This window comes from Elephantulus edwardii, unplaced genomic scaffold (assembly GCF_000299155.1).
Source record: "Elephantulus edwardii isolate Elephantulus edwardi_28Jun2011 unplaced genomic scaffold, EleEdw1.0 scaffold00058, whole genome shotgun sequence".
NCBI classification, from domain to species: Eukaryota; Metazoa; Chordata; class Mammalia; order Macroscelidea; family Macroscelididae; genus Elephantulus; species Elephantulus edwardii.
The window spans coordinates 10,823,427-10,836,068 of record NW_006399808.1 but is presented as its reverse complement, the minus strand read 5'-3'; the positions used below and the strand labels follow the sequence as shown (position 1 = coordinate 10,836,068).

The 12,642-nt window shown below is 38.5% G+C and overlaps 1 pseudogene; it reads left to right on the top strand.

The window, feature by feature from the left end:
* The first annotated feature begins 1,565 nt into the window (after window positions 1–1,565).
* LOC102857654 lies at window positions 1,566–7,971 on the top strand (annotated as a pseudogene).
* The last annotated feature ends 4,671 nt before the right edge of the window (window positions 7,972–12,642 follow it).

The following is a 12,642-nucleotide window of genomic DNA, read 5'->3' as shown; positions in this document are numbered from 1 at the left end:
GACATTTTGTGTTTCCAGCTGTTTATTACCTCTGTAAAATTCCACAGTAAGAACCACCTCTGCCTCCTCATGCCTTCTACACAGTTAACACAACACTGGGAATAGTCTGAATCAGACTGAGGGGTGCTCTCAACTCTGAATTTCTCTGTCCTCAAGCTGGGCATCCAGACAAGTAAGAATTTCAATTTAGACACTTTTAGTTTCCAGTCCTGGAACTACTTTGGTGCATGACGTTTTCACAGAACATGTTATTTCCTTCCTGCTGTCAGCTTGCAGACCACTGATAAAATTCAAATCCATCCATTCCTGTGGTTGGAGGTGGATGGAAATAATGTCCATGGCACAGTCCCTCCCAACCCAGGACTTTAGGAGCTGATGTCCTGGATGGTGCCTTCACCTTCAGAAGTCTAAGGAATATTTACCCCTAGCTTCAGAACATCATATTGCATTGAAATTCCAGAAAGTTCCCCTTTTTATTTTTATTTTCTATTTGTTTACATACAAAATTCTTATACATTGTATATCATTCATGTACATTTCACACATTCCTTCATTTACGTTGTATTTCAATCACTCATGTGCATTGTGTTTTATAAAATTAATCATCATTGATCTATGCCTAATATTACCTGTCTTTTCAGGTCCCCATTGGATCTTTCCTTAATCCTTCCTCCTTCCTGCTTCCCCCTCTGTCACTCATACTCTATTATCCCAGTGATTTCCTCCCCTCCCCACTCTCTGCCCCTCCCTGCTTCCTCCTTTGGACTTTTATTCACATTGTTTTAGTTATCCTTCTATTTTTACAATAATGGTCTTATGCAATATTTGTCCTTATGATACCAAGTTCATTCACTCAGCATAATGCTCTCTAGACTCGTCTGTGTAGTTTTTAAAAAAGCATTCTTCCTTAGTGCTGCATGTTGTTGTTGATGATGATGCCCTTCCAGTCGAGCACAACTCATAACAAAAGGACTGAAGCCCCTCTACAACTATGGGCATTTATCAACGTTCATAGAGTTTCTGGAGGCATGTTATTTAGGAAGTGGATGCCATTACTCCGTTAAGTATGAATTTACCACAGTTTCCCAATCCTTTCATTTGTTGGTGGACATTTGAGCTATTTCCATTTTCCTGCTATTGTGAATTATGCTGCTATGAGCACAGGTGTATAAATCTTTGTGCCTCATTTCTGTCTTCCTCAGGGCATATTCCCAGCAGTAAACTAGCTGGGTCATATAGGATTTCTATGTCGAGATTTTTTAAATATCAAACTGCCTTCCAGAGTGGTTGTACCATTTTATAATCCCATCAATGCATGAGAGTTCCAATCTCCAACATCCTATCCAACATTTTTTTGATGGTCAATTTTCCCTTGAGATCAGCTCCAAAAAGTAAGTTATGAGGACTGAACACAAGTTGAACTTGAGTGACACCAGTAGTGGGATGATCTCTGTGATGCATCCCCATGCTGATTTGGGAGCAAAGGATGCTTTGAATCTAAAAAAGAAACTCCTACCCAGGAAAAAAAAATAGCCAGTTTCATTATTTGACTGCACTGTGTTACAATGACCTCCTTTAATCCTTGCAGCAATCCTGTGAGGTAAATTCTATTATTATCCTTACTTTACAGGTGAGAAGACTGCAGCACATACAACTAAATATTGCTTACATAAGGTCAAGTTCTGTTGAATCACTTTTCTTGGGAATTGTTCTTGTTGTTGATTGCCATTGAGTTGAGCACAACTCAAAGCAACCCTATAAACAAAAGATCTGAAACCTTTCTGCAACTATTGTCATTTATCAAAGTTCATAGAGGTTCCATAGGCAGGTTGTTTAGGAATTGGATGTCATTCCTTCTTCCAATAGGACCAAATACATCTTCCAATCAGTCAGCCAGATCATTGTTCTCCAAATTCCCTGGCATAGACTGGTGAGTGTGTCCAGGGCTGCATTTGTTTGTTGAAACATGTCAATCAGTATCCTATCAATTTCTAGTGCCTTCAGTGCAATTTTATCCTCTTCCTTCATTGTTATTATATGCCATCTATATGCCATCAAATCACCTGTGACTCATAGCAAACCTATGTACAATAGTTCTGAAGCCTGCCCTGTCCTAAGCCAGTCTCACTGACTCTGACACACCTAGCCCCCCTTGCCCTAAATATTGTATCAATCCATCTCATTAGGGGTCTTCCTCTCCTGTGCTGTCCCTCCACACTTCCAAGCCTGATGTCCTTCCTCAAGGACTGGTCTCTCCTGGACACATGCCCAAAGTATGTGAAATGGAGCTTCAAAATCCTGGCCTCCAAGGAGAAACTTGGTTTCACTCTCTCCAAGACAGACTTCTTTTTTCCTTGGCAGCCCATGACATGTTTAAGACTCTTCTCTAGTACCACAAGTCAAAGACATCAATTCTTCTCCTATCATCCTTAGTCATTATCCAGCTCTCTGATGCATATAATTGCAAATAATTGCGAAGACCATGGACTGGATCAGGTGCACCTTAGTCTCCAGACTGACATCGTTGCTTCTCAGTATTCTGGAAAGGTCCCTGCCAGCAGATTTACATAATGCAATTCACCTTTTTATTTCCAACTGCAAGCAAAGCAAGCTGTAACTGTTAACAATTTCAGTCTCTTCTCCATCCATAATGGTGCTGCCAATTGGCCCAGTGGTGAGAATCTTTGTCTTCCTAATGTTGAGCTTCAATCCATATTGAAGACTACAGTCCTTGACCTACTGCAGGAAGTGCTTCAGGTCCTCCTCAGTTTCAGCAAGCAGAGTTGTGTCATCTGCATAACGCAGATTGTTCATGAGTCTTCCTTTAATTCTGATGCCACAGTCCTCCTCATAAAGTCCAGCCTCCTGAATGATCTATTCTGCATATAGATTGGAAAGGTATAAAGACAAGATGTATCCCTGATCCATTCCCTTGCTGATTTTGAACCATGCAGTGCTTCCCTGCTCTGGTCTGAGGACTGCTTCCTGGTCTAAGTATAGGTTTTGTATAAGGACAAGCTGGGATTCCCATTCTCCTCAAGGTTAACCACAATTTGTTGTGATCCACACAGTCAAATACTTTTACAAACTCAATAAAACACAGATATCCCTCTGGTACTCTGCTTTCTGCCAAGATCCATCTGACATTGGCAATAATGTCTCCTCCAGATAATGTCTTTTCTAAACCAAGATTGTATTTCTGGTAGATCTCTGTCAATGTACTGTTCTAGTTTTTTCTGGATAATATTCAGCAGTATTTTGTTTGCATGTGATATTGGATGATAATTTCCACACTCTGTCAGGTAGCCTTTTTTGGGAATGGGAATAAATATTTATCTCTTCCAGTCAATTGGCCAGGTTGCTGTACACCAGATTTCTTGGCACAACCTGGTGAGCATGTCCAGGGCAGCATCTATCTTTTTGTTGAAATATGTCAATTGGTATTTCATCAATTCCTGGGGCTTTGTTTTGTTCCAAGTCCTTCATAGCAGCCTGAACTTTTTCTTTTATCACCATTGCTCTTGATCATATGTTGTTTCTCGAAATTCTTCTGTGTCAGCCAATTCTTTTTGGTATAGTGACTCTGTATAGTCTTTCCATCTTCTTTTAATACTTCCTGGATACTTCCATAGCATCCTTAAGAATTGTGACTCGAGGCTTAAATTTGTTCTTTAGTTCCTTCAACTTAGGAAATGCTGAGCGAGTACAGCCCGTTTGATTTTCAGACTCCAGTTCCTTGCACATTTCATTGTAATACTTTGCTTTGTCTTCCCGTGCTGCCCTTAGATATTTTCTAGTCTTCCTTCATTACCATTACTCATATGGTACTTGCTGAAATTTTTCAGTGTCAGGCCAACTGATTGGAAGAGATACACATTTGTTTACATTCCCAAGGAAGATGATCCAACTCAATGTAGAAACTATCAAACAATATCATTAATATCATATGCAAACAAAATACTGCTGAAAATAATTTAAAAACAACTAGAATGGTATGTAGATAAAAAACTGCCAGAAGTTTAAGTAGGATTTAAAAGAGTCGGTGGCACCAGTAATATCATTGCTGATGTCAGATGGATCCTGGCTAAAAGCACAGAATAACAGAAGAATATCTATTTGTACTTTATTGACTATGGAAAGACATTTGATTGTCTGGATCATAACAAGTTATGGCTAATATTGAGAAGAATAGGAATCCCAGAGCACTTAATTGTGTTCATGGGAAACCTATACCCAGACCAAGAGGTGTGAACAGAGCAAGGGAACACTTGGTTTAAAATGAAAAAAGGAACATCTCATGATGTTATCCTCTTTCCATATCTATTCAGTCTGTATGCTGAGCAAATTATTTGCGAAATTGGAATCTATAAAGAAGAATATGACATCAGGATCGGGGGAAAATTCATCAATAACCTTCATTAAGCAGATGACAGACACAACCCTGCTTGCTGAAAGTGAGGAGGACTTGAAACACTTGATGAAGAAGATCGAAAATCAATATGGATTGCATCTCAACATTAAAGAAACAAAAATTCTCACCACTGGACCAATAGGCAACATCATGACAGATGGAGAAAAAAATTGATATTGTCAATGACTTCATGTTACTTGAATCCACTAACAACACCCTGGATACCAGGAAACGGCTCTAGTGTGTCAGGTGGTGTGAAGATGGCACACGATAGAACAGGGTTCAGATCTGTTATTCATAGGGTCTCTATGGGTCGTACATGACCTAATGGCACCTAACGACAACAGCAAATTACGAATTTAATTTCCCTTTACGACAATCATTAATTTATTAGATTCAGAGAAAAATGTTTCAACCTTAAATGTATACTGTTTTAAAAAATTGTATTATTGGTAGGCTGGTGGTGAGGCGGGTCCGGGAGCCAAGCCTGGGCCCCTCTGCCCTTCCCCCACCCGGGAAAAGAGTGGGCTACCCTGAGGGGCCGAGTTTCCCTGCTGCCCAGCTGCCTGTGCTTAAGGACTGAGGTAGAGTGAGCAGTTCGTCTTCCCAGGCCTACGCTCCAGCTCCCCGCTGGGACTCCCCGAGGCACCTCCCGGCGAGCCTGGAAGCTGTATCGCTGTTCTCTCCATAGACAATTTCATACTTAGGTATCGTAACAGAAAAAACATAACTCATTCTACAAAGAGAAGTTTACTCAGCAAGGTGAGTGTCTCTGAAAGCAGCTGTGGAAGCTCTCCTTCTGCAGATATTTCTAAGTTCTTAAGGAACTTTGGACAAAACTTAAAGAGTACCATGATAAAGAAGCTCAAAGTTTACAAGTAATAGTCGACAAAATGAAAAAGGAACGAATTTTAGATGCACAAAAACTTGAAGAATTTTTCACCCAAAATCAACAACTGAGAGAGCAACAAAAAGTCCTTCATGAAAACATTAAAGTTTTGGAAGATAGGTTAAGAGCAGGATAGTAGGGGTTTGTGCGGGGAGAAGGGTGCAACAATGAATGAATGGAATCCCCAAATCTCTGTAGATGTTCATTGAAATGAAAAATAAACAACCTAAATTTAAAAAAAAAAAAAGAGCAGAATAGTGTGATCACTGTGCAATGACTGAAGAGCATATGAGGAAAAAGCCCCAAGAATTTGAAAACGTCTGGCAGAAGAATCTTAAACTTATCACAGAGCTTATGAATGAAAAGAACACTCTGCAGGAAGAAAATAAAAAGTTTTCCAAACAACTGCAACAGAAAATTGAAAATTATCAACATCAAGCAACTGAACTTGAATTCGAGGAAAATGTGATTCCAGATTCACCAATCACTGCTTTCATTTTCTAGAGTTAACCAACTTCAAAGAAAGGAGAACCTTCATGTCCCATACATAGAACAAATGGGCAGTAAATTGGAGCACTCTGTGTGTACAGATGGCAAAGAATTGAGTAATGAACAGAGGTCTTAGACTCATCCACAGCATAGTCCTAAGGAAAGTGAAATATTAGTGACTGACACTAGCAATCAAAGTCAATCTCCCATGACTAAAACACATGGAACAAGCAATAGCTCCCCTGATAAGTCACCACCTTTTAATTTAGCTACAGTTGTTCCTGAAACACTTGGACTTAATGTTCAGGAAGAATCTGAATCTCAAGGTCCCATGAGTCCTCTTGGTGATGAGCTCTACTGCTGTCTAGAAGGAGATGACAAAATATAGCCTTTTGAGGCATCTACAAGAAATAGCAGCAATACTGTAAGATTTTCAGACTGTTTCAAAGACTCCTCACCAAGAAAAATTGGCCACTCGGACATTGTCGCCTGTATTTGGAGCCACTCCTGATGTGAAGAATAGTTTAGGTTTGAATACAAGCTTATCCCCTTCTTTACTGGAGGTAGGGGAAAGAAAACAACTGAAAATAGCCCCTTTTGACAACACATCTAATTCTAGACCAGAAAAAACAAAATCAAAGTCTGAAGATAGTGGCCTTTTCACACATCAGAATCTTGGGTCTAAAATAAAGATGATCATTGGCCAGTCGAGTTCTAATAAGCAGATGCTTGTAAATAAAAGTGTAAGTGAATCCATGGATGCACAGGGTAGTAATTAGCATATTAAAGATGCGGTGACTGATAAACATTTAATGCCACTGAAACCACTGGGAAGCAGAACACCCAAAAGGAAGAAAACTGAGGAAGAAAGTGAACATGAAGTAAGCTGCCCCAAAGCTGTGTTTGATAAAGAAAATGTATTTCCTTTTCCAAAGGATAATGTTTCAGCTGTCGGTGGGGACTATGTGATGGATAAACCTCTGGATCTGTCAGACCGATTTTCAGCTACTTACGTCAAGAGAAAAACCAAGGAAGTGAGATCTCTAAAAACAGGTTAAGCTGGGTGACCCTTCATGAGACTCTGAAACCCATTCCAAAGAGTTCAAAAATTCTTGAGTGGGACCTGTGTGCTAGCCAGAGAGTCCCTAGAGGACCCCTAATTACAGGACAGTATCCTCTGGGCCTTTGGGCCTTTGTAAATCATCTCCAGATAGTAAAACATCACTTCAAATTAAAGAAGAAAACACTGTCTTCAAAATCCTTCTACAGCCACATGAAAGTTCAGAACCTGAGAAACTTTGAGGACATGAAGGTTGCTACTATGTCTCATGAGCTGAAAAAAGTGAAAACCAGGTCAATCCTGTGAACTGACGTCAGTTAAATCCATGTAGAATTGCCAAAACAAAGTCTCTACAAAGCAATCAAGAAGTATTTTTTGAAAACGTCCAGTGGAGTATGAATCCAGAAGCAGACCTTTCTCAATAGAAAATGGACATTACAGTAATAGATGCCAAAGATGGCAGTTAAGATTAAGAGGTGGAGAGACTATGGACATGGACTGTATGTTGGTCAGTGAAACTATGCTTTTAAAGATGAAGAGGCAAAAGCAGAAAGATGAAAAAAAGCCCAAATGAAGAAAGAAAATGTAATGAGATAGTTTGGAAGATATGTTTGATCAGACAACACACGAAGAATATGAATCCTGTTTGGCAGATAATTTTCCCCAAGGAGCAGATGAAGATGAGGAATCGTCTGCTGTCACAAACCAGCCAAACAGTAATGATGACAAACATGATAAAACCAAACAGAAAACACTTGTGAGGCCATATTTTAAGGATGGTGAAAGGGAGACTAGCATACAAAATTTTCCTCATATTGAGGTGGTTCGGAAAAAAGAAGAGAGAAAAAACCTGCTTGTACACACTTGTAAGGAACGTGAAATTTATCATGCAGATGTCCCAGCAGAAGAAATAAAAAGAAGTTGGCTTCCTGCTCAAGACACCTGTTCTGCTACATTTCACCCAACACACCAGAGAATTTCTGGGAAGTTGGTTTTCCTTCTACTCAGACTTGTGTGCAGAGAGATTACATTAAGGAAGATCTTGATCCCTATCCCTGTTCAAAGAGACGGCAGCCTTACAATGTAATGTTTTCTCCAAAAGGCAAGGAACAGAAGTCATAGATATTGAAGCAAAACCAGAATAGAAGACACCACTTTTTCCTTTTTAGTTATTTATAGTTAGATTTAGTACTAAACACTGATTTTTTTAATCTTCTATAAGTTGATTTAGAAATCCATTTTCTATTGAAAATGTTTTTAAATTTCATTACCCACCACACAGACAACTTTAAAAAATTGTATTATTTTAACTAATTATAAAGGAGCCTTGGTGGTGTAGTATTTAATGAGTTGGACTGCTAAGAACTGGCAATTCAAACCCAGCAAGTCTATAGGAAGAAAAGAAACCGGGCAGTCTTCTCCCACATGGCTTTACAGCGTCCAAAATCTGATGAAGGATTGCTATAAGTTTGACTCAACTCAGTGGTAGTGGGTTTGATTTCGGGGCTTTAGCTAAGAAATAGAAATGTCTTTTTCTACAAAGGAAATTATGATTTTTGCTATATTTTATTGTATTCTATAATTCCCCCCGCCCTCTATGTTGGAACTCAACAACAACAAAACACATGTGTTTGAAAGAGTGACTTAAGAATAGACTACTTTTGTTGTTGTTGTTGTTTAGGTGTTTGGTGTTTATTCAAAATTTCTTTTGAGGTTGTTAGAAATCCCATCCAAGTCTGCCCAGATTTAGTGTGTTGAGCTCTGAGGAGATGAGTGATGGGCTTAATTTCCAGTTAACAGATCCTTCTAATTTTCTGCTAATTTGATTAGGTAGAAGTACTAACACATTGTAGTTTAAATTTATTTTTCTTTTTGAGTGAAGTTGAGTTCCTTTTTTATGTTCGTAAGAGACATTCACCTTTCATTTTCTCAGAACTGCCTGTTTATACCTTTGGTGCTTCTTTCTATTGGGTTTGAGGTTTCCTATCTTAGCTTTGATGGGTTGGGTTTTTTTAACCCCCCCCCCAAAAAAAAAAAAACAACCAACCAACCAAAAACACTGGTAAGGAGAAACTATTTTTAAAATGAGATATAATTATAACTTTTTGCTTGTTTTGGAGCCCACTGTCTTTCCCTCAATTTCTATTTTCCTGTGATGAATTTTCTATTACCTGCGTCTTCTTTCCTGGTTTATTCTTTCTTATTCAATGAATATTTCCTCTTTTAGGTGGGAGTGTTTTCAGTTTCTTTCTTTTTTTTTTCTTGGTAACTTCCTAAGATAGAATGCAAGTTTTCAACATCTTATATATCTAAAATTATCTTTGGTCCAACCATCTACTTAAATGGGAGGTTGGCTATTAAACTCCAGATTAGAAAAAATGTCTTTAAGATTTTCAAGGCACTGTATCACTGTTCTCTATCTTACAGTATTGGTCTCAAGAAGAGCAATTCCATTTTGATTATTTATCTTTTATGTTGTCTTCTTTCATTCTGAAAGATCTTAGTGGCTTCCTTGCCCCTCTTCCTGCTTTCCCTGCCCCCGAGTTCCTAAGGAGCCATGTTGTAGGTCTTTTCTCATTTAATCTGAGCAGATCATTTATTAGAGAACTTGTTTTCTGTCTAGACAATGTTCTACATTATTTCCTTCTTAATTTCCTCCTGCCTGTCTCCTCTGTTCTCACTAGAATTTTTTCAGATATGGTATCTCTTTTGTAGAAATGAGTCAGTAGGTTGATTTTTAGAGCAGCTCTATAATGGACAAAGGCGCTCTGGTGGCTTAGTTTGTAAGGAGTTGTGTGTCTGACCCTAAGGCTATTCAACAGCAGCTCTCCAGAGCAGGATGGCCAATCTCATTGGTGCGATTTACAGCTCTGGGACACAGTGGAGGGTCAGCTATGAGTTGGTAAACACTCCACAGCAATGAGAGTATTTACTAGACACAATTTTTACTAGACAAAACTATGCGGAAATCTAAAAAAAAAAAATCACAACGTATCCTAATATTCAGTAATGAATAGAATTCATCACAGTATAAAAAAAAAGAAGGCTGTCATTTTCTAAGCGTAGCTGAGCTACAAGATCAAATAGAGACTAGTGGCATTTTAAAGTATCATCAAATGATCTAAAATGTAGAACAATGCCTGTCACATTATGGGAATTTGGCAAATTTTAAGTACATAAATAACTGCTTTTCTCAAGTATTTGAACTGAAATACTTTAATTGGTTGGTAGAAAACATACATTGTATTCACATCATGAGCAATTCGTTTCAAGAAAATCCCTGGTATTCATGCCTTTTTGATGTTAGGTACCATCCAGGCAACCACATCTCATCGCAACCGTATGAACCATATGACCTTGCCTTATCCTTCACCAATCTCCCTCATGCTCAAGCCCATTGTTGTAGTCTCTGTGTCAATCTGTCTCATCGAGGATCTTCCTCTCTTTTGCTGACCCTCTCCCTTTCCCAGGACAATATCCTTTTTCTGGCCTCTTCCGACAAGATGCCCAAACTATGTGAGATGAAGTTTCACCATCCTTACATATAAGAAGTGCTCTTGCCCCAAACCATAAAATTAGTCAATGACAAACTAGGATCAAGCTTAGACAGCCTAGTCTATAGGATAAAGAGACTGTCAAATACAACCAGAAACGCCCAAATTGATGAATGGGATCTTCAAAAGATTAAATCCCTGTGCATATCAAAAACTTTTCCAACAGAGTGGAAAGAAAACCTGACTGTGAAAAAACATTTGGTAATACCATTTCAGACAAGCATTTTATGTCAAAAGTTTACATTATCCTCCAGGGCCTCCATAACAAAAAGAATGATAACACAATCACAAAATGGGCAAAAAAAAACATGGGAAGAATTTTCACAGAGGGAAATATTGCTATGACCAACAAACACATGAAGAAAAGCTCCAAATCACTGGCAATAAGAGAGATGCAAATAAAAACCACAATGAGATACCATCTCAGTCCAGTAGCAGTGGCAAAATTTAAAATGACAGTAAATTATACATATTGGAGAGGTTGTGGTGAGATAGGACGTCCTGTATATTGTTGGTGGGATTGTGAAATGGTAATACCACTCTGGAACAGTTTGGTGTTTCCTCAAAAACTGAACATAGAAATTCCATATAACCCAGCTATTCCACTGCTTGGAATTTACCCTGAAAAAATGAGAAGTGAGGCACAAAGACTTGCACACCATTGTTCATAGCAGCATTATTAACCATAGTGAGAAGATGGAAATAGCCCAAATGCCCAACCACAATGGAATGGATTTAGAAATTATGGTACATTCACACAATGGAATACTATCCAACACATAGGAGCAATGATTTTGTAAAAGACTAACTTGGGAGGCACTGGAAAGCACTATGCTAAGTGAACTAACTCAGTCTCATAAGGACAAATACTGTATAAGACATTATTGTAGAATAAGTATGAGGATCCAAGGCGGGGAAGGTTGGAGCAGAGGGATAAGGATGGGTAAATTTTGTGTGTATGGGTGTGATAGTTAATTATAGGGTTGCACAATTTGGTGGGTGGTAGGAAGGATGAATAAAGGAAATGGGAATGATCTTGTGTGAAAAAATGATGTATATGAACTTTGTAAGTAAACCAGTATAATATAAAAATTTTATTTAAATAAAGATTTTTTTAAAAGGAGTGCTCTGCTTGCACTTCCTTTAAGCAGTTTTGTTTGGAGTTTTTTGTTTGTTTGTAGTCTGTAGTATATTTAATACCCTTCACTAACACCACAATTCAAAGGAGAAACAATACAACTCTGATGAACATCTCTGTTTCTAAACCATGCAGTGTTCCCTAGTTCTGTTTGGACAACTGCTTCTTAGTTTATGTATAAATTTCATATAAAAGCACAAGAAATGTTATGGGATTTCCCTTTTTTATCAATGTTAGTCATAATTTATTATGATCCACACAGTCAAGTACCTTCACATAGTCAATAAAGCACAATAATTATCTTTCTGATATTCTTTGCTTTCAGTCAAGATCCATTGGACATCAGCAGTGACACATCTCATAACCCTTTTGTATCCAGCTTGAATTTCTGGTAGTTCTCTGTCAATGCCAAGATTGAGTAATTTTTTAATAGTGTTCAGCACGTTTTTACTTGCCTTTTACTTATAATGATATTAATTTTCACACTCTGTCTTGTAAGAGAGGCAGCCACTGTGCTCCTTGGAAGCAAAGATGGTGAGACAGATTGACACATTTTGGGAATTTTTATTAGGAGCGGCAAGTCACTGGAAGGGGACATCATGCTTGGAAAGGGAGGGGGATAAGTAGGAGAGGAAGACCCTCAACAAGATAGATTGACACAATAGCTGTAATAATTGGTTTAAGCGCAGGGGAAATTTTGAGGATAGCACATGCTAGGTCAAGAATTTTGTCTGTTGTACATATGGTCTCTATGAATTGGAGTTGGGTTGTCTACACCTAACAATATTTACATTTATATCACATTTGTTTTTCTGTCAATATAAAGTCATACTTCACAATTGTTGTTATGTTGTTATGTGCCATCGAGTCACTTGGGACTTATAGCGACCTGTCCTGTGCCCATCTCACTGTCTCCAACACACCTCCCCCCCTTGCCCCAGTCACTGAATCAATCTACCTCATCCAGAGTCTTCCTCTCCTGAGCTGTCCCTCCACGCTCCCCAGCATGACATCCTTCTCCAAGAACTGGTCTCTCCTTGCAATACAAATTCACGATTACTCTTAGGAAAAGGGACTGATTTTGCAATACAAAAGTAGCAT